This window comes from Thermobia domestica, chromosome 14 (genome assembly GCF_964235325.1).
Source record: "Thermobia domestica chromosome 14, izTheDome1.hap1.1, whole genome shotgun sequence".
Classification (NCBI taxonomy): domain Eukaryota; kingdom Metazoa; phylum Arthropoda; class Insecta; order Zygentoma; family Lepismatidae; genus Thermobia; species Thermobia domestica.
In genome coordinates, this window is record NC_137467.1 from 1508711 (window position 1) to 1529994 (window position 21284).

Below are 21284 nucleotides of genomic sequence, written 5' to 3' on the forward strand. Positions count from 1 at the left end.
ATTGAAATTTATCGGCTGTAGATACTTGTTCTTTATAAATATGTCTTTTCATCCAAAGTATCGAATTTTACCTGTAAATGTTCCAAAATGTGGTGAGCCTAAAGTAAACCAACAACTAACCTAAAACTACTAAGGGATAGAATAATAAGACAAAGTAAGTAATTTGTAGATCATATATAATATGTACTTGAAGTTTATGGTAAGTATTTTATTGTTGTGAAGACTGTAAAAAATGAGGTGTTGAAACAACACAAAATAACTACCACTTTAGCGTGTTACTTGTGTGTTAATTCAGCACCAATATTGTTTTTTGTCCATCGTCCCGGTTAAAGGGTTTTGCCCTTTCCTCGGGTCAGTGCTTCAGATATATAAAAGTTGGATTGAACTTTAATGTGATTGGTCTAAGAGGTTATATATATTTAATTATTATTTTTTTCATTCATTAATTACATATTCATACACATACAGAGGGGTGAGAAATAACATATGATGACGTACAAGCAAAATATGTGGGAGACCAAATGTGCAACAGTAATATTGTAGAAAAAAAATACATTTATTAGCATGCCGTGCTGAGTTATGACGAATGTAAAACTGGAATGAATATAGTTCAGGGTACAGTAGGCAGAGAAGTAGATGAAGATGATATGCAGTGCTCTGAACGCCACATCACATCACATGGATTTGTTAGTACTGACGAATGCAAGTTATCTTCTGAGTACCAAGACATCGTCTTCCGAGCATATCAGAAATAACTAGATACTACTTGAGAGAATTTGCATTGGTGTTTATCATTTAATACGAGTAAAAAATCTTTGGCACTTATGCTAAGTAACAAATAATGTTTTCTGTTTTGTGTAATCGGTCACAACAATATTGTTGTAAACCTGTGAATCGTCTGACAACAGTTCTGCCATCTTATGTTCATATATGCTAAGACACAAGAATAACAAATAAAGAAAACAGATGGAAGCACAGCTATCTGTGTAACTGTTGTCAGACGACTCACAGGTTTAGAACAATATTATTGTGACCGATTACAGAAAACATAGAACGTTATTGGTTACTTGCCATAAATGCGAAAAATGTTTCGCAAAACTTTGCTCATACCAAACAATAAAAAAACAGTGCAAATTCTTAACGAGGTATTTCTCATATGCTCTGAAGGCGATGGGGCTGGTGTTGACTGACTCAATAGTATAGCCTATCTGTTTCTGAGACCATGTCATACGACGAAGTAATCAGAAAATTATAAGTATCACATTTCACAGATTCATTTATATATCTAAATATTTCGGTATCACATCAAATCTCAATGAACATTTCCTTACGGATTTCGAGAATCCTTTCTCGTTTTGCGGTTTATATGTAGAAGGTTATTTTTTGTTTTTAAGCATTTTGTATAATTAAATTCAAACTGTGTAACATGGGAGTTAAGATTTTTAAGTTCTGTGCTAGATTAGTAGAAGTCGATTGTCATCTAACATATCAGGTATCTTTGTTTCAACAAATGTGTGACGTCATTAACTTACCTCCAAAAAGTTTCTACGGTATATTATTTGAAAACTATAAGGATATATATGGGCATTTAGATTCTTTTCTATCATGTCCATAAATCTATTTCAAGGTATATCCTTTATTAATGGTCTAATTCAATACTTTTTTCTGATTACTGAGCTAACAACATTCTTCCACAATAGGCCTTATGCAGAGTTGTTCCGACGCGTGATCAGAGATATACTAATGAGTTCGACTAACATATGTATGTTTCCTGTAGTGGTCAGACCTTTAGTATGACGCTAATCATACGTCAAAACGACTCTGTATAAGGCCCAGTATCTCTGATTTCTACTCTTTCTTTTTGGAAATGTATATATATTAACAAGTACCGGTGTCACCTGTACACCACCCGAAAGAGTTAGGCCCTATGGTATGATATTTTTATAGTATTAAAACCGGAAGTAATAGTGAATATGTATCACTTCCGGTTGAAGTAAAGACATTGAAATTAAGATGAATTACATTATTGGGAGGTATTACGATTACTGCTTCTCACTATATATATATATATATATATATATATATATATATATATATATATATATATATAGGGTGTTTTAGTTAAAACGTCCAGTGCTTATAAATCCGAACTTATAAAAAATGAAACAAAAACTGGCATAGGAAAATGTCATAGGCCACATCACATGGTGTGGTTATAGTGACCCTAGGGCCCTCCTTCAAGGAGGCCCAGGGGCCAACTTCAAATTTTCACATGGAAACATGTATTGAATCATACTACATTCAATAGCCCTTGAAAAACGAAACAACTTTGGTAGGAAACAATTTTCGATTTGGGTCACCGTTTACAAAATGGCCGCAAAAACTGGGTTCTGTATCAGATAAAGCGTCCAGTGCTGATAGGCCTAAATCAGAAACGGCTGAGAATAGAGCGATGAAACAAAAACTGAGATAGGGAACGATGATAAAGCATACCAAATAGTGTTGTTTTGATCCTCAGGGAACTCCGTGAAGGGGACCCAGGTGCCAACTTCAAACTGATACAGGACTTTTTGCGGCCATTTTGAAAACGGTGGCCCAAATCGAAAATTGTTTCCTACAAAAGTTGTTTCGTTTTTTAAGGAGTATTAAATAAGGTATGATTCAATACATGTTCTCATTTGAAAATTTGAAGTTGGCCCCTGGGCCCCTATGAAGGAGAGCCTTGGGGGTCACCACAACAACACCATGTGATGTGCCGTATGACATTTTCCTATCTCAGTTTTTGTTTCATCTTTTTATTCTCAGCCGTTTCGGATTTATAAGCACTGGACATTTTATCTGAAACACCCTGTATGTATCTTTGTACTGTACAGTGATCAAAATTCAAACCGAAAGTATTTGGTTTGTTCCGCTTCCGGTTTGAATAGATGGTTAAGAGAAGGTAGTAACTATTCTTAAGACATTAAGTAGATTTTAAAATACGTTCCAGATTATAGCTTGTTGCTTTTGCTCTACGCAAACCGGAAATAATGAAACGGGGAAAATGAAAAAGAATCTTCTCAGGTTTAGAACCATATGCCGGCTAGGCTAAAGGAGAGGGTGATAATGAGAAGTGAATGGAAGGTGGTATGAAATGAGAGAACCCACAAACACGGTGTTTGTCCACCACAAAATACACTTGGCGCTAGCTATAATCGAAGCAAGAACCCCAAGCTTCATCGGTGAAATCTCTACCACTGAGTCACCTCTTCCCCAATAATGAAACCGGAAATTGTGGTGGATATTATTTACTTTCGATTTTAATAGTGAGTAAAAATGGAGAGAAAACGTATTCTTGAGAAGTTTAATGGAGTGCCAAAAAAGCTGTTTCTCCCTATAGTTTACCGTTTTTGTTCTACAGTGGTCAACCTCAAAACCGGAAATGGTTGATTTCTATCACTTCGTGTTTTAATATCAGCTTCATTACGGAGCTTCGTCCATAACTTTTAATTGTTTGTATTCTGAGTAAGAGAGATGGCGATCATCAAATACGAGGTGTGATCAAAATACTGGAATAATATTATTAGAAACAACAGTTTTGTCCTTGGCTAGGAATTGACTTATCTCAACGTTGAATGGAAGTATCCCTGGAAGGATTCTTTTGGAACGGCGTTCAGCTGTTTTGTCGTGGTTTTCTTAATGCCAGGAATGGTGTCAAAATGTTTTCCTTTAAGCACAGTTTTGATTTTTGGGAAGAACCAGAAGACGTATGGCACTATATTTGGAGAGCACAGCGAATGTGGACAGACAGGAATATTTTTTCGGTCAAAAAGTCGCGGATCAAAATCAAGGTGAGGCACGGTGTGTTTATGTGGTGAATACAAGCGATTTTCTCATTTAATGAACAGTTAAAATGTTTTTCACGGTCCCATATGAGATGTTTAGTTCTTCAAAAAGCTCTCGAAAGGTCATTCGTCTGTTTCAAAAGTCATTTGTGCCACTTTTTCCACGTTTTTTAAATCTATTTTTGATGTCTAATGATGTCTCGATCGTAGCTCGTTTTCAACCAACTCCTTGCCATTTTTGAATCCTTCATACCACTTGTAAACAATCTTCAGTACCACTGCTTCATCGCTGTACACTGATTTTGACATTTCGTGAGCTTCTTTGGTATCTTTTTGCAGTTTAGAAAAAAGCTAATGTTTGCGCGCGACAGACACTCTTAACACGTTCTCACTCTTCTGCCTCTGGAAGCCAACTAACATGTCACAACTCGTTCAAATTCTACACTGACTGTACCAAAGCTTTACGCTACCGGGCTTACTAGTTGAAATCAATACAACATTGACAGATGGCACTGTGCAATTACATTCACCGTACTTTTGGATCACACCTTCTATCCAATTCTTGAGACCTTTTGTCTACTGGACGGGCAGCCAGAACAAATACATAAATTTGTTTTGGTTAATAAAAACGCTTCTTCAAAATTAAAGGTACCTTGTTCGTTATTTCATGATTTCAGAGCAGTTAAGCCAATTGATATGAATTTTTAAACATAGTTAGCACCTGGCTCCTACCATATCACTTCATAAACAAATTAGCGGTAGTTCAAAATTCCATGCCGCCACAACAATGGGTCTGTTAAGTATTATATTTAAATACCGTAGAACGTTGATAATCCGAACGCGGTTCCTAGAAGCTTTTCACATTTTGTCTTAGCGCTATACCGATAAACAAACTGTACACTGTAAAAAATGAGGTGTTAAAAGAACACAAAATGACTACCAGTTTAGCGTGTTACTTGTGTGTTAATTCAGCATCAGCTTAGCTTAGCTTGAAAGTGGGGTTTTGTGTCGAGTATCGGACAAAAGTCCCTGACTCGATGACAGCTATAGAAAAGAAAATGATTAGAACTGTGGGGGGTGAGTTAGAATATGAGATACGACGACGTCATGTGACCTTCAGCTGCAACTGTCGCAGTGAGTGGGAGAGTGTGGGTAAAGAGTTATGCTACAACCGTGGCGTCCTGTAAGTTCGTCGGTGTGTATGCGGTGTGCCAATGGCTGCTATAGCGGGGTTGACGTGGCGGGGGAGGTTGGCCCAAAAACGAGTATGGTGTTGATGTAACACGTCCCAGATAGGATATATGTTTAAGTCCCCTAAAAGTTGACGATTACGCGTATATCGGTCATGGCCTGTTATGATACGAGCTGCCCTGGTTTGCACACTCTCGACCGTGCGCAAGTGACTGAGTGCCACATGTTGCCATGCTGGACATGCGTAGGTGATTGTGGACAAAATTACCATTTTAAAGACGTGGAGTCTTGTTTCATGACTTAAGGCACTGCAACGCAGAATAGTATAGAGGGCAGACAATTTTCGAAGGGCTCGGTGTTTAATGTCCCTGATATGAAGACCAAAAGTAAGGCCTCGATCTAATATAACTCCCAAGTATTTAGCATGCAGACGGTGCGGAACTTCAATGTTGTCATAGTATAAACGATGGATGGCTCTGCTGCGTCTTTTGCTATAGCAGACTGCAACGCTCTTATCCGCATTGATTTTTGGCGCCAGAAAGTAGCCCAACGTTGAAAGACATTGAGTTGGCGCTGCATGTAGTGGTAGGAAAGACGAAGATTGCTGCTGTTCGTAAAGAAAGCAGTGCCATCGGCGCATGTTGCAGGAAAACAGTGTGGCACAATGGGTAAGTCTGCGTTGTATAAGGTGTAAAGTAGAGGCGAAAGAACCGCGCCTTGAGGCACACCAGCTTGAATTGGTTTGGGAGCAGACTTGATCTGTCCCACAGAGACATGGAAAAAGCGATGAAAGAGGTATGAAGTGAGGAGTTTGAGATAAGGTAAAGAGAAGCCTTGTAAGCGAAGTTTATAAATAAGGCCTGGTAACCACACTTTATCAAACACCTTCGAGATATCGAGGTATACACCCACAATATATTGTCGTCGATTAAAAGAGGTAGTCAGGTGGTCGACTACCCTCACCAATTGGCTTGTTGTACTGTGGTTAGCACGAAAACCAAATTGATGGTGGGGAAGTATATCTAGAGTGGTGACGTGCTCGTGAAGTCGGGCGAGAAGCACTCGTTCGAAGAGTTTGCTCACATGAGATAATAGGCTAATTGGTCTATAGTTTTCTGGGAGAGTCGGATTTTTACCTGGTTTAGGGAGAAGAATGACTTTCGCTTCTTTCCAAGCACGGGGAAAGTAGCAAACCTGAAGGATGCCTGTAAATAAAGCAACAAGATAGAGGAGTAGCTTCCGTGTCCTATGTTTCAGTAGTTCAGGGCAGATCTGATCAACTCCAGGCGCTTTTTTGTTGGGCAAGTGACATATTTGACGCTCAACTTCCCTTGGTGTTACGACCTCAGGCAGGGGAAGTATTGGTTGAAATTGGAGCATGCGCATAGTAGCCCGAACGTCCTGCCGAATGTGAGGAACGACAGGAGTCGTATTAGGTGTAAACTGGCGCTCCAGAGATGCAGCAAATAAGTCTGCTTGCCCTTGGTCGTCATGTATGACCCCATGCGGACCTTGCAGTATTTGAGTTTGACGAGAAGTCTCTAGGCGCTGGAAAAGACGGGAATACTGCCACATTTTAGTGTCATTAAGTGCGACCCCACGAAAAAGTGTCTCCCAGTACTGCTCGGTTTGTCGTTTAGTGATGGTTTTGATTTTGCGGCTTAAGGTGTTCCATAGTGTTTTGTAGAGTGGATGTCTGGTGCGCTGCCAAGTACTTCGAGCCCAGCGTTTGAGATAGATATAAAGACGAAGTAATGGAGAGTCACAGTGTGGATCGGACTGCGAGTCAGGAATTATTGATGTGCTGAAGGAGTCAGCCGTACGTAGAGCAAGTGTGAGATGGGCGACCGCCTGATCAATTTCCGCAGGAGAATTTGGACGAGCGGCTATGTCGAGCAAAGAGTTTAATTCCTGCTTATAGACATCCCAGTTCGTAGTTCGAGAGATATGAGCGGGTGCAGGACGGGGGATATGACGATGCGAAATTTTGAAAAGGACCGGATCATGATCTGAGTCCAGTGCTAAGATCATGTAAGGACGTGTAGCTAAGATGGTATCTTTGCTTAGAACTATGTCCAACACATCCGGTTCTCCGCCAGCTTTAGGATGGTGAGTTGGATCAGGTGGCCCATAGGCAATGAATGGAGATGTGTGCAGATACCGGTGTAATATTAGTCCGTTTTCGTTGGAACGTCTGGAGTGCCATTCCCCATGTTTTGCATTGCAGTCCCCTGCCAATATGATTTTGGGGCCCAAAGTCGAGATGACGTCGAAATCATTGGGATCTAAGTCATGTGCTGGAGAACGGTAGCCCGTGACCAATATGAGAGGAATCTCGGGGAGGAAGACTTCTATAGCAAGAGCTTCTAGTGTGTGTAACGGGGGTAAAAGGAGTTTTCTAGCCTTGAAACTTCGTTTCAGGGCAATCAGTAATCCTCCTTTCCGTCGTTGAACTCGATCGAGGTGAAATAATTGGTAGTTGGACAGTCTCCAGTGTGTAACCTGGGCAGTGAAGTGAGTTTCCTGCATAAGTATGATATCTACCTGATGTCCTGCTAGAAAACGAATTAGGAGACGCTTCTGGTCGGTAAGACCATCTGCATTCCAGGTTACAACAGTTATAGTGCGATGAATGAGTGGTTGGTTAGAAGCAGCCATCAGCAATCATGTCAGCAAATGTCTCTATGACGACAGCAGCCTTGGACGCAAGATCCGTGGCTTCCCGAAGTCTAGTAAATCCTTTCTTGAGATGAGAGATAATGCGGCCAAAATTGAAGGTTTTGATGTAAGTGAGGAGTGAATGGAGATTAAAGTCATTAACGGATGGTGTAGAGGGAGCATCCTGATTTGGTGGTTGAGGTCGGTCGCTGCGAGGTGCCTTATTGTCCAGTGAAGTTGATGCAGTAGGACCGGAGCTGCGGCCAGGAGTTGATTTTTTGAGAGCATCTGAGTAGGAGCGAAAGACGGGACAACCGCGATAATTGGCTGGATGGTCCCCTCCGCAGTTTGCACAGGTTGCTGGCGTAGATGCATCTGGTTTGGCACAGGCTTTCGTAAAATGACTTTGCCCACACTTGACACACTTAGGTTGAGCTTTGCAAGTGTCTTGTGAATGACCAAGACGTTGGCAGCGGTAACACTGCAGAACACTCGGCGGCCGATAGGGCTCAAATGAAACTTTATAATGAAGCAATCCTGATATGTTGTAGATCTCTTGTATATTTGGAGTTTTCTCGAGGGAGATGAGAAAAAGTGGCATGAGGATTCTATCTCCACCAGTGGGGCCCCGACGAGACATTTGATGAATCGACAGCGGCTTAAAGCCTAAAGTGAATAGTGCAGACTGAAGATCAGCGACGTCAGTATCGATGGGTAATTTGCGAACGACAACTTTTACGGGTCGGTCACTTTTGGCGATGCCAGTAGCGTATTCAGTTTTCGTCTGTTCGCAGTAGTTTTTTATAGTTGTGAAATCGTCCCTAGAAAATACCTGTATCACGATACGTTCTTTGTTATGCCGAACCTGAGGCGATTCTCTGAGGGTCTTGCAAAGACTTTTGATAAAGTTGTAAGTATTTTGGATGCCGTAAATGTAAATAGGTGGCGGTTTAACCTCTTTGGTGGGTTTGGGTCTTGGCTCTATCACAGGAGACCCGTCAGCTGTGAGAGTAGAGAGAGGCTCAAATCTGTTGCTCATTGGTAAAGCAGGGAAGTCTGATGATTGTTGTTGGCTCAGTGTGGACTCAAAGGACGAGCGACGTCGCTTGGGTGTAGTAACCAGGGTAAAGTCCATGGCATTGTCGTCCTGCGGTGGAGCAAGGGATGGAACGTCAGTCGTCGACCGGTTAGTCGAGGATGATCGTGACTTGGCAGTAGCGCCGGAGGTGGAGGGCCGCCCCAGCGGAACAAGGAAGTCCTCAGGCCGGTATTGAGATCGGCTGACTATCTTCGTTGGGAGTTTGGTCTTCTTTTTCGAGATGACTGGCTTGGACGTAGCCATCATAGGAGCTCAGATGATGAGTGAAGCTGAGATGTCAAAAGTATAAGTTACTCTCCGAAGAGGAGAGTAACTTAATAAATCGTTTAGCCAAGAGAAATAGCAAGGTCGTCAACAGATAATATCAATTTGGTGCGTTAACCTCCGTGGAGGTATTAAATATAATTCAACGGTTGTATCCTCAGCCTCAAAGGGGCAAGTAATCCAACCGTATATACGAAGATCGCGACTAAAATAAACCAATGGGGATCGAATGCCTAAGTGACTTGGTTATTTTTCTCCGCTAGCTACGGATACCCTATTTTTTTTACCTGGTTAGAGATTCCAGGTGGCCAGTTTCAGCATCAAGACATCACCTTCCGAGCATATCAGAAATAACTAGTTACTTCCTGAGAGAATTTGCATTGGTATTTATCGTTTAGTATGAGCAAAGCTTTGCGCAATATCTTTGGCACTTATGTCAAGTAACAAATAATGTTCTATGTGTTTTATGCAATCGGTCACAATAATATTATTGTAAAGCTGTGAATCGTCTGACAACAGTTACATAGGCAACAGTTCTGTCATCTTGTGTTATATATGCTAAGACACAAGAATAACAAATAAAGAAAACAGATGGAAGTACAGCTATCTGTGTAACTGTTGTCAGATGATTCACAGGTTTACAACAATACTATTGTGACCGATTACAGAAAACATAGACCGTGATTAGTTACTTGCCATAAATGCGAAATATGTTTCGCAAGATTTTGCTCATACCAAAGAATAAAAAAGCAATGCAAATACGTACAGCCACTAACAAGGTATGTCTGATGTGCTCTGAAGGCGATGTGGCTGGTGTTAACTGCAAAAAGATAACCTGGGCCTGATGGGATTCGAAGTGAGATACTGAAACATCCAACCTGAAAATTATTTGTCTTTTTGACATATTTATTTAATGCCATCTTTCAACTATAGTACTTTCCAAATACCAGGAAGGAAGCACGTATCATCACCATCCTAAAACCTGGAAAGAATCCTCTGTTTCCAGAAAACCATAGGCTGATAAGTCTACTGTCCCATTTTAGTAAATTATTTGAGCGTGTGTTCCTCTGGAGACTGAAACAGCATGTCGACAATAGTGGTCTTCTACGCTTCCATTAATTTGGGTTTCGTGCTCAACATAGCACTACTACCCAACTTGTACGAGTAGTAGATCACTTAACAGTGGCTTTCAACAGAAAACAAAACACTCTTGGAGTGTACCTGGATGTCTCAAAAGCTTTTGATAAAGTCTGGTTAGCTGGATTATTATATAAGCTACACGCCCAAGGTCTTAGGGATAGAATTCTACATTTACTTCGTTCTTATCTCGGTAGCAGATAATTTCATGTGTCTGTTGATGGTGTCAAATCCTCATCTTTACCCCGGGAAAGGTAGCGTACGTAAAATTTACGTGTAGGTAGAGAATAATAGCATCTCCTTTCCCTTCCCCTCGCTTCCAGACCTCCGCACGCCGGCAGTGCTTACCTGTGTTAGTTGCGGACTAGTTGGCGTCTGGTGTAAGTGGTCTCCGTGTTGTTTGTTCTGGGCGACTTTCTTTTTCTAAAACCTACACGTCAGTTTGACGTGTCGCTACCTTTAACCGCCTTTTTCGTACAAATAGATCTGACGCGTGGCTACCTTTAACGAGTGTTTTGTAGAATGCTTTGGTTCACTTTCGATCGTTTTCTGGGTAATGGCAGACACTTCAAGGACGAGAATAATGACAAACGTTTTGGACAATAAAGATGCAATATTGTGCTCTCGAAAAGGAAGAAGAAATTTCCGAAGATTTTTAAGAAGATAATTTAGAAGTTGAAGTCCATTCGGATTCTGATGAAAGCTGTTACGATAGTGATGCTGACCCGAATACACACCGGAAGAAGACGACTTAGATTGTGTAGAAGCAGAGAAGAACATTGGAATTTCTACTGCTCCAACTCAGCCTCGGAGAAAGAAAAAATACAATGTTCTGAACGAAAGTAAAGGAAACAAAGACGAATGTTCCAAGAATGTTGAGAGAAGATCTGCTGGAAGTGTTATCAAAGTACAAGAAGAAACATTGAAAAGCAAGAATGCGTTTGTTTGAAACACGTCATGTATAAAGAACAAGGTGAAGACACCGTCCAAGAATGTTATTCATATACGGCCAGGATCCACAGCATCCAATAATTCCCGTCAAGCCAAATCTTCTCTTGAATGTTTTGAACTCTTTTTTTGTGACAAAATTCTTGCGACTATTCTCCAATACACCAATGAAGAAATTGAGCAAAAACGGAAGAAGTACAAAAGACCTGAAGGAAGCGTGAGGCACGTTTGTATAGAAGAGCTTCGAGCACTCTTGGGGATATTAATTTTATCTCCTGCCCTGAAAGACAATCATCTGCCCACTGAAAAGATGTTTGATACGACCCTATGTGGAGTTCCCTACAAGGCAACCATGTCGGAAAGGAGATTTAAGTTCTTGATAAACTGTCTCAGATTTGATAATAAAGAAACGAGAGAACTAAGAAAAAAAGAAGATAGACTGGCCGCCATATCTGATATTTGGAATATGTTTTTGCAAAGATGTCGAGATAATTACAAGGCTGGATCATACTTGGCCATTGATGAGCAACTTGTTGGATTTCGGGGTAAATGCCCTTTTCGAAGGTACATTCCTTCAAAGCCCAACAAGTATGGTATTAAAATCGTTGTTATGTGTGACAATGCAACCAAATGTATTATTGATGCAAAAGTTTATTTGGGGAAAGGGACAGTACCGCCAAAAACTCTTGCTGCAAACTATTTTGTGAATGCCTTGCTGAAAACCATTCAAAATTCAAACCGAAACATTACCATGGACAACTGGTTCTCTAGCATCCCACTAGCATCAAAGACTTCTACAAAAGAAATTGACTGCAGTTGCAATTGTGAAGAGAAAAAAACAGAATTACCAGAAGAATTCACAGACAAGAAATTTCAGAATAGGCAAGAAGGATCTTCAATGTTTTTATTTGATGAAGATGTAACAGCAGTCTCCTATAAATCAAACTCGAAGATGATGGTGTGCTTATTGAGCACAATGCATGATAACGCCAGTCTGAACAATCGCACAGGAAAGCCAGAGATTGTAATGACATATAATGCAACAAAAGGTGCGGTTGACACCATGGACCAAATGCGTCAAAACATAAACTGTGGTCGTAAGACACAAAGGTGGCCTCTCTGTTTCTTCTATAATAAGATAAACATCTCTCTGATAAATGGATATGTAATTTATCTTCACAACCATTTCAGAAGGAGTGGAGCGAATTCCAAACCAATGTCAAGGCAGGACTTCTGTGTAGACCTGCACAAACAGTTAACAAGACAATGGCAAAAGGAACGACTGAGGGAAAGGACACTCAGTCGAGACTTGAGGATGACAATTGAGAATGTTGTTGGGGACTATAGGAAATTACAGAAATCGCAACCAACAGCTGATCAAAGAGGAGCAAGAAAGTACTGTGCCTTTTGTGATGTAAGGAAAAGAAGAATGACAAATACTTACTGCGAATACGGAAAAGCGATATTTAAGGAGCACTAGAAAAACGTTTGCCCTGACTGCACCTAAATGCCAATGTGTTACATTGCTGTCCTTGTTTTCATTATACTTATTCAACATTGTATCCAAGGAGTAGATTTTTATAATTGTAAAATGTTTACATAGTACGGTAAGTTTTTTAAAGCACATTTGTAATTTCTTTTATATACGGTGAAATAAATAGGCCTACTTCTTAGATAGTCATTTGTGGAAACAAAACTATTCTTTTAATAGCAGAAAGTGTCTTGTTTAAGATAAATAAAAAATAAAATATTTTAATAAAAAGAAAATGATAAATAAAAGAAATGTATACATTAAACATCACTCTTTTGTCCAGCGTTATGACCTACACGTCAATTTGACGTGTCGCTATCTTTAACGTACATATTGAGAACGCTACCTTTAACGTACATATTAAGATCGCTACCTTTTAGGGCTAGAACAATTAAAGCAGGAGTTCCACAGGGCGTTGTACTTTCACCACTTTTATATAATTTGTATACAGTCGATCTCCCAACCCTACCACATTGCTTCTTAGCAACGCATGCCGACGATACCGCCTTTTTAACAACAAGTAGTTCACTTGCACAGTGTTACATCTATATGCAACGTCAACTGAACAGTTTTCAGAATGGGCCAGACGTTGAAGGATTAAAGTAAATGCCGACAAACGTTGTACTGTTATACACAGTAGAAGACGTATCCGCGCCCGTCGAAATCTAATATATGAGAACGCATACATTCCTCACGGCACACATGCTAAATATTTGCGAGTGATTTTAGACCGTGGGCTAACGTTCGCTGCGCACATCAAGGACATAAAGCAAAAAGCATTACGCAAAATCTCAGCACTCTATCTCATCTTTCGCTGCAGTTCAATTTTTCGTGAGGCCCGAGTGCACATATTCGAGATGATAGTCCTGTCCACAGTTTCTTATGCATGCCCTGCCTGGCAACATGTTTCATACAGACACTTTCAGACACTCGAGCCGGTCGTATCATCACTGGTCACGACAGAATGCGCGCAGCTGCCAAATTCTGGAAGATTTAGAGCTACCCCCTGTTCGAGAAGTTTTATGCGATCTCCACCGTAAGTTCTGGCGTACTTTACTCAGGTATATTAATCCAGCTATTGCTAATATCGGCACCAAATGCGCTCTCTGGGACATCCATCGCATGCCACTCATATAATAACACTCTAAAGCTCGCCTAAAATCACCATCAGCAACTCTGCGACAGTTACAGATGTAGCCTACCATACCTACCAACTCAATAGTAATACCCAGCTCTTCACCTGTACATCTGTATTTCTGCTCCATTTCATTCTCCTCATGGAGTCAGGGGCTTTGGCCTGGTACTCTACATAAAACTTCAACATTACCGTGATTGTGGTGTTAAATTCGCACACAAGTAACACGCTAAAGTGGTAGTCATTTTGTGTTATTTCAACACCTCATTTTTTGCTGTATAGGGATGTTTGTCGGCGTTGTGCGAAGTCAGTGTTTTTATTCATATGTAATTGTTTGTCATACATACTTTTATTTTTATTTTTCTCTTAGGCCTATAAAAGTTAATTTTTAAGTGTGAGTTACAAAAACAGTGTAATTTAGTGTACGAGCAGCTTCTTCAGAAACATTGAATGTAAGTAGCCTTACGTACGGTATTGTAATTGATGTACGTACTGTATAACCACTGTATCGATAAAAGAATATACCATACATTAGGGCCTATATTTAAACCTAAATGGCATTTTCTTGGTCATTTTCGAAAATCCGAATAATTTGAAAATCCGAATTCCCTGTGATCCTAATTAGTTCGGATTTTCGACTTCCTACTGTATTATTCGTTTTCGATTGTTACAAATCATCAAATATTTTCCATTGATTCTAATGTAAAGCTTTCAATGAACCACTCAGTATGAGTGAGGAAAGGAACAAATCTACGAAAGGATAATAAGCATAATGTGACGAACGACAGACTTAGAACAACAGGAGAAGAGAAATCACACCGTGTCCATTGGACAACGAAGGAAACGAGTAATCAGACTTAGCATTTAGGCCGATCTTTGTTCTCTGCATTCCTTTTGATTAAAGTACATATCCTAAGGGGACCAAGGAAAGGGGATTCCTACATACCTTTAAAATATTTCACATATACCCATTTTCCCATGCAAAAAGAAAGCTTACAGCTAGTTTTATTGTAAAATTTCTCACTGCTACGACGTAGTGTGCTTCATGTAACAGTTTAAAAAAAAAAAACATTTTAATGTATTTCATATTTTCAGTCACTAAACTTTCGTGATCATACACAAAAATGAATTGTATTTATGTGCACAAAGTAAGTAAATGAATTCTACTTATGTACACTCTTTCCATTTAATGAGCATATACAGGGTGCATCATTTGTCACCTAACGCCATTATTAATTTTAAGATAATAGGCAATAAAACTGACATTTTGTACAGTACAAATGACAATAAGGTTATATTGCCTAACAAAATTACTTTAAGCTGTTACATATTTCTAATCTGCACAGTTAAATTATATTTCTAATACTACATGTATTATTCGTTGCATTAAACCAAAGACGATACCAGTATCGCAAATGTAGAAACATAGGAAGAATCTACGACAGTAATAACTCAATTAAGACGGACAATGCAATGCATATCCGATACACTTCACGGCTCATCACTTGCTCCCCTGCATTATTTTGATTTCTGTTAAATAAATCAGCAACAGCAAAGAACATTAAAATTTCAGAAAATAGGCCAGATAGAGTTTACAAAAAGGTTGGATGTGTAAACTAAAAAGTGAGTTTCATTTCACACCGTAAAACTACGATAGTCTTCCAAACTTTGTAATTTAATACTCAAACTTGAAGTAATACAGGTGCACGGTGGTTCAGTGGTAGAGCGTTCACTTCCGGTGCATGAGGTCCTTGGTTCAATACCAGTTCAAACCAAGAAAACTTTGTAGTGGACAAACATAGTGTTCTCTTTCTCGGGATTCTCTCGTTTCCTCCCACTTTCATCATTACACCACTTCATTAATTTCTCACCATCAGCGTCTCTTTTAGACTAGCCGGCATAACCGTGAGAGTAAAACTTAAAGATTTCATTTCATTTTTTGAAGGAATACGTCCATAAACTAGTTTCTGAAATGGATTAATAACAGCAAAGATGTAACCTCTTTATCTGTCGCTAAATCCATAACAGAAAGCAATTATTCGATATATCTTAATGTTTTTCTTCTTTGGCGATAAAGGTTAAAAACGGATATCGTTAATGTAAATCACTTTGAGTTTGAATAGATGGCTAAAGGGAGAGTTGATTTTAGTTTAGCGTCCCTTTTCAGCAGCAAGGCTATATGAGACGTGGACCTACTTATTAGCGTGGAATCCGAACCACATGAGCTCCCGCCGGGAATCGAACCCGGGTCTCCCACGCCAAAGGCGCGTATGGCTAAAGGGAGAATAGAATATACTCTTGGAAGCTGAATCGATTGTAAGGAAAACCTACCTCACTATCTAATAGTTTTTGCTCCACTAAAATTAGTATTGAAACGGGAAGTAATAATATTTTTTTTTATCACTTCCGATTTTGGTAGAATGTTACGGGTTGTGTTGGTATTCTCTTGACACCGTGAATCAATTGCAGAAAACAGCTTGTCTTTATCTAATAATGTTGAAAACGGAAATGGTTAATTTGAACCACTTCCGGTTTGAATAAATGATTAATTGAGAAGGCGGTACCTATTTTTTGGAAGCTGAATCAATAGCTAAAACTGCATCTCGATATCTTACCGCTTTTGCTCTATGGAAATAACTGTTAAGACTGGAAGTAATAGTAAATTGCAACCATTTCCAGTTTTGGTAATGTTACTATTTGTGATGACATTTTCAATTGATTCTCTGTATCGTTTACAGAAAACTGCTTTTAGCTATATAATACCACTTTGTTTTATAAAGATACATGTTTAAACCTAAAATGATTTATTATTTTAACCACTTCGAGTTGGAATAGAGGGTTAATGGACGTGATGAAACCTATCCTTGTGACGCTGAATCCATTGCTAAAAATCACATCTCCATATTTCTAACCATTTTGGCTGTGATATCCGTCGGAAGACGGACTTTGAAAGCCGTTCTATAAGACTTTCTACACTTATGCATAGCGCAGTTTGGAAGTATAATTAGTCTTATCAAGACTTTTCGTGTCCTGTAGAAATTTGGGTGTTTAATAATTGATAACGTCACAAAGCATGCATGCAAATTCCCGATTTATAAGAAAAGGCTTGAAAACAGTTTACTTGGTAGCATTTTGAAGATATATAGCTGCCAAAGGCCATTTCAGGCGGAGACGGATCGAGAAGGTAAAAGCTAGGGGAGAGCCAGAACCCAGACTATGATAAGTATATCATAAGTTCACTATAAACTTTAAAAATATATAAATAATAGCTTAAGATATTTTTATCACTCAAAAAACTGAGTTGCCTTAGTCCCCCAGGACCTGAGCTAGATTTGCTCCTGATTTCAGGTGGAGATCCAGTAAATAGAAACTGTGGAAAGAATATATTTGTGAGCAGATGAAAGAGGCCGTAAATGAGACCGTGAATATATAAGATCATTGAAGCTTTGCAAATAAATAAACATTACAAGAGTAAGGAAAACGTACTTAATGTAAGAATTGCATAACAAGGGAAATAAGTGCCAACTGCTGCTAACAGCGATCGAAGTACTATCTGATTAAAAAGGAGCATGCACAGTTGTAACCTATAATGGTTGTATGAGCTGTGACCAGTAGTATTCCTACATGAGTGGTACGTACCATCGTGTGAGTAGATTAAGTAGACCGGTCGTGAAGATACTGGATAGTTGCAAGTGCAACAATCTAGTACTCACAAGTATCTGCACACTAAACGATATCAATGAAGATCCTTATCAACGCAAACATTGCATTATACCTCAAGGAATAGCTGTTACAGTTGATGTTAGCGTTTTCGGGCCAGATATACATAAGATAGGGAGAAACAAGTGGGGCATTATATTTTATCATCTTGTAGAACCACACTCAGCTGGATATTTGTTTAGTGTATGCGACTTTGGCGCGGAAGACCCAAGTTCGACTACCGGCGCTAGCTCGTATGTTTTCCCACTCACCTTAATTTGCAATTTCACGTCACAAATAGCATCGGAGCTAAAAGAGACTCTAAGTTACAATCCATGAAATCTTCCAGGATAAGTTAATACAACGTATAAATACTTTTAAACTGGATTGTAAAGACAACTTAGTCAAGGATGTCTATGATATCGAGGAGATGTGTACATGAATATATGGCAGAGCATTACGATGCTGAGTCACCTAGCAAATTGTCCACCTCTTGACAATATAGTGTACATCCTTTATCATCAAAAACTTCACAAGGAGTAATTTACAATTCGGGTGAGGTTTCTTCGATGCAAAGCACCTCTTATATTGCGTTCATATTTCGTAAATAAGTTTTTCCGTAATAGCTTTAGCATGATGTAATTCAATTAATTCAAAGTAAGAAATAAAAGTAAGAAAGTTAAGCGCAGTGGATAATATACTTTATTTTACTATTCATTGCAAAGATATTATACATGATGTAACGTTTATCCTGTTTCTATATATATATAAATATTAATTATTTTGAAAGGATATTAACACGTTACACGCATACTTGCCTCCGCAAAAACAACTTAAAGGTGTACGCTGGAAGGAAGGAGAATTTACTTCCCCCACTAAAAAAAATATTATAGTTATATTGGTATAGTTCAATTAACCGAACGAAAGTGGGAACTTAATAAATCCAATATCTACCAGTAAAAATTGTCTCTATATCACGCCAGTTAATCTATGGTCTACATTAGTCAAATAATAGAGTTAAATCGGATATTATCAACTTTATATATCTGAACTTGAACAATATAAATAATTTCAAAATTATGATGATACAAACAATAACACAAAATGAATTTAATCTAGACCAAAAATAACACTCAGAACTCAACTTAAAAGTCATTTTATTCAATATCGCCCAGCGATAACAGAACAGAAACAACCACAACGTTAAATGGCATACTAGCTTGCAATGAGAAATTCTAGAAAATAAATTACTTACAGTAAGTATTCCACTTATAAACCATAGTATTCACAGTAATAAACTCGTATATTCACATTCATCACATACACTACAAACACTTAATTAATTTAGTAAACCGATTAGGTTGGAAAAAGATTCAATTTTGGCACCAAATATAATTGTTTTCCTTCCTATTTGATAGCAGCCTGTGATCTGACGATCCCAGGTAGCGCTGTACTTGAACAAAATTTTCATTCCAAAAATTACCACCAGAGGTCATAGAGAGCCATAAATTTTCTTGAAATGATTTAAATCTCAATTAGAATATTACTATTACAATTTGGTGGAAAACTTATTTTCATTTAATAACAGAAAAATCGAGTCTAATTATGATTTATAATTATTTTCGAAACTTCAAAACCTTATCTATTTAATGACATATTACAAGGATTTTATGGAATGCTATGTCATAAACTTGAGACATCAATGTGTACATAAATATAAAATGAAGTGTATATAAATATGTTGGAAACATTGTGTTTTCTGAAGAAGATGCTGTCGAAATCGAGAGAAAAGCAACTTTGGAGCGATGATTGGTCAATCAACATTCATTATACGCATATCAATCCTGTTGTATCGTAAGTCACATGAAATGGGGGATTCTTTGAATGTTCCTAATTCATTTATTCGTTTAGTAATTACTTAGGTTGTGATTCTCATTCACTCCATTTTTGTCCAGATAATTGTTAGCCTAGTTATGTCATACCTCTACTTTATGAAGAGCATATGCCACAAATATACAAAAATCCGTACATCCTAATTTTTATTGATGTTGCACCCTTGTCTCCATACTTATCTCAAACTATCTTTACTTCGGAGTTCTTTTAGGGACATTTTACATCAGTTCTGAATCACTTGCGCAGTCATTGTGCTTGCATACGATGTTAGGTTTTAGAGTACGTTTTCAGCGACGAGCTCTAGCTCCGCAAGACATACATTGATCGCTTATCAAAGAAATCTCCAAAATGTTTTTCTCGATCGAGCGTTTTCAGATATATATATATATATATATATATATATATGAACCTTTTCCTGTATTTTGGTATGTAAATTACCTCAGAATCTTTTGACATAGTATTCATTAACACCTTGACCTATTATACAAGTTTATGAAACATTTTGGTGTGTTGAAATTTCGTTCATAATTCATGGAGAATCTAATTTGTTTATACATTCACCAGGCACGAAACATTATAGCCAAGACAGATTGATCATCATATGGCAAATGATTTGTATACCAATCACGTAATTTGTTCGAACAGAGTATTTGCTACAACCACTATCCGTTAAGGAATCGAATGCAACCATTCGAGAATGCAATTTGGTTTCAAGATACTTCTAAAACTCGGTGAAGGTCTGTCTCAATGATGGACAGTTTTGTTGTACAGAAGATAATTTCTTGCACCTGTATGATTTAAATTTAGGAAGTGGTCGAAGTGAGACGGTATGCAGTGGTATGCCATACCGCCTCTGATTTTTCAGTAATGAGGACATACCGTCTCTGGTGTTTCAGTGACCAAAACAATATTTAAATAACCGGTATGTTGAGTCATAATCATAATCAAACATACCGCCTCTGCTTTTTTTTTTTCCACTTCGAACACTGTTTAGGACTCGCACAGCTCCATGATTCCTGTCGTTAGCTAGGTGTGGCACGCATTTGATTTTATTTAAATAATATAAAGTCATTATTCGTAAAGATTATGGAATTTAAGTAGAAAGCGTATTTATTTATACTTACCTATAGTGTCAATAGGCAACCTCTGTCACTATCAAGGGTGTGTTATAATCACATCACTTCTTGTAATATAATATACGTGTAGCCATTAGTTGTATAATGGAACTTATGCATAAATATAAGAAGTCTGTTCACGTATGTTAGTTTGTCCATCTGACGACATATATCGAAGCTAAAATGGAAATAGATGACTTGAAAAGTTTTTTTGTAATTTATTCAGTATTCTAAAATGGGTTGCACTTTAACTTCCCTGTTTTCAAATCAGAACAATTAGCGTTCTACCACTCCTCTACCAAAAGGAGAAGAGGCTTTTCGATATGACATTAGCGTCTCAGGAAAAAGGTTCTTCTGTGACTGACTGTGGTATTATAAATGAAAATTATAAATCAATTACAAGTTGTGGTTGTACGTTCGAGTTAGCATAGTTTCACAATCTGGTCTGAAGCTAATTTTTTAAAGCAACTAGTTAAATAATCAGCTTTTTGCATTACTCGTCATTCACGTCTGTCTTTGATACAAATTCTGATTGGCTGAGTTGATATAGGCTCACCGGTGAATATTCTATTAGTATGTGCATGGTTCCCATAATATCATGTTTATTTGTTGACAAATATTTTTACTCATCGGACTGTTATTGGCAGGAATGTCGAATATTACAAGCAGGGTTGAGATTGCAGCAGAAATTTCAACAAAGCAATTGATAATAAAGAAGAGTATATTTTGAAGGTGTACTGTTAAAAATAGTATATGGATCCGTGTTTGGAATCGGGTCTATGCGCTTCAC

At 38.4% G+C, this 21284-nt stretch overlaps 1 protein-coding gene across 1 annotated transcript in view; it reads left to right on the forward strand.

Moving 5' to 3' along the window:
• The window catches only part of LOC145670548 (uncharacterized), an 85848-nt gene that overhangs the window by 1091 nt on the left and 63473 nt on the right, over positions 1–21284 (forward strand). The window lies entirely within an intron of this gene.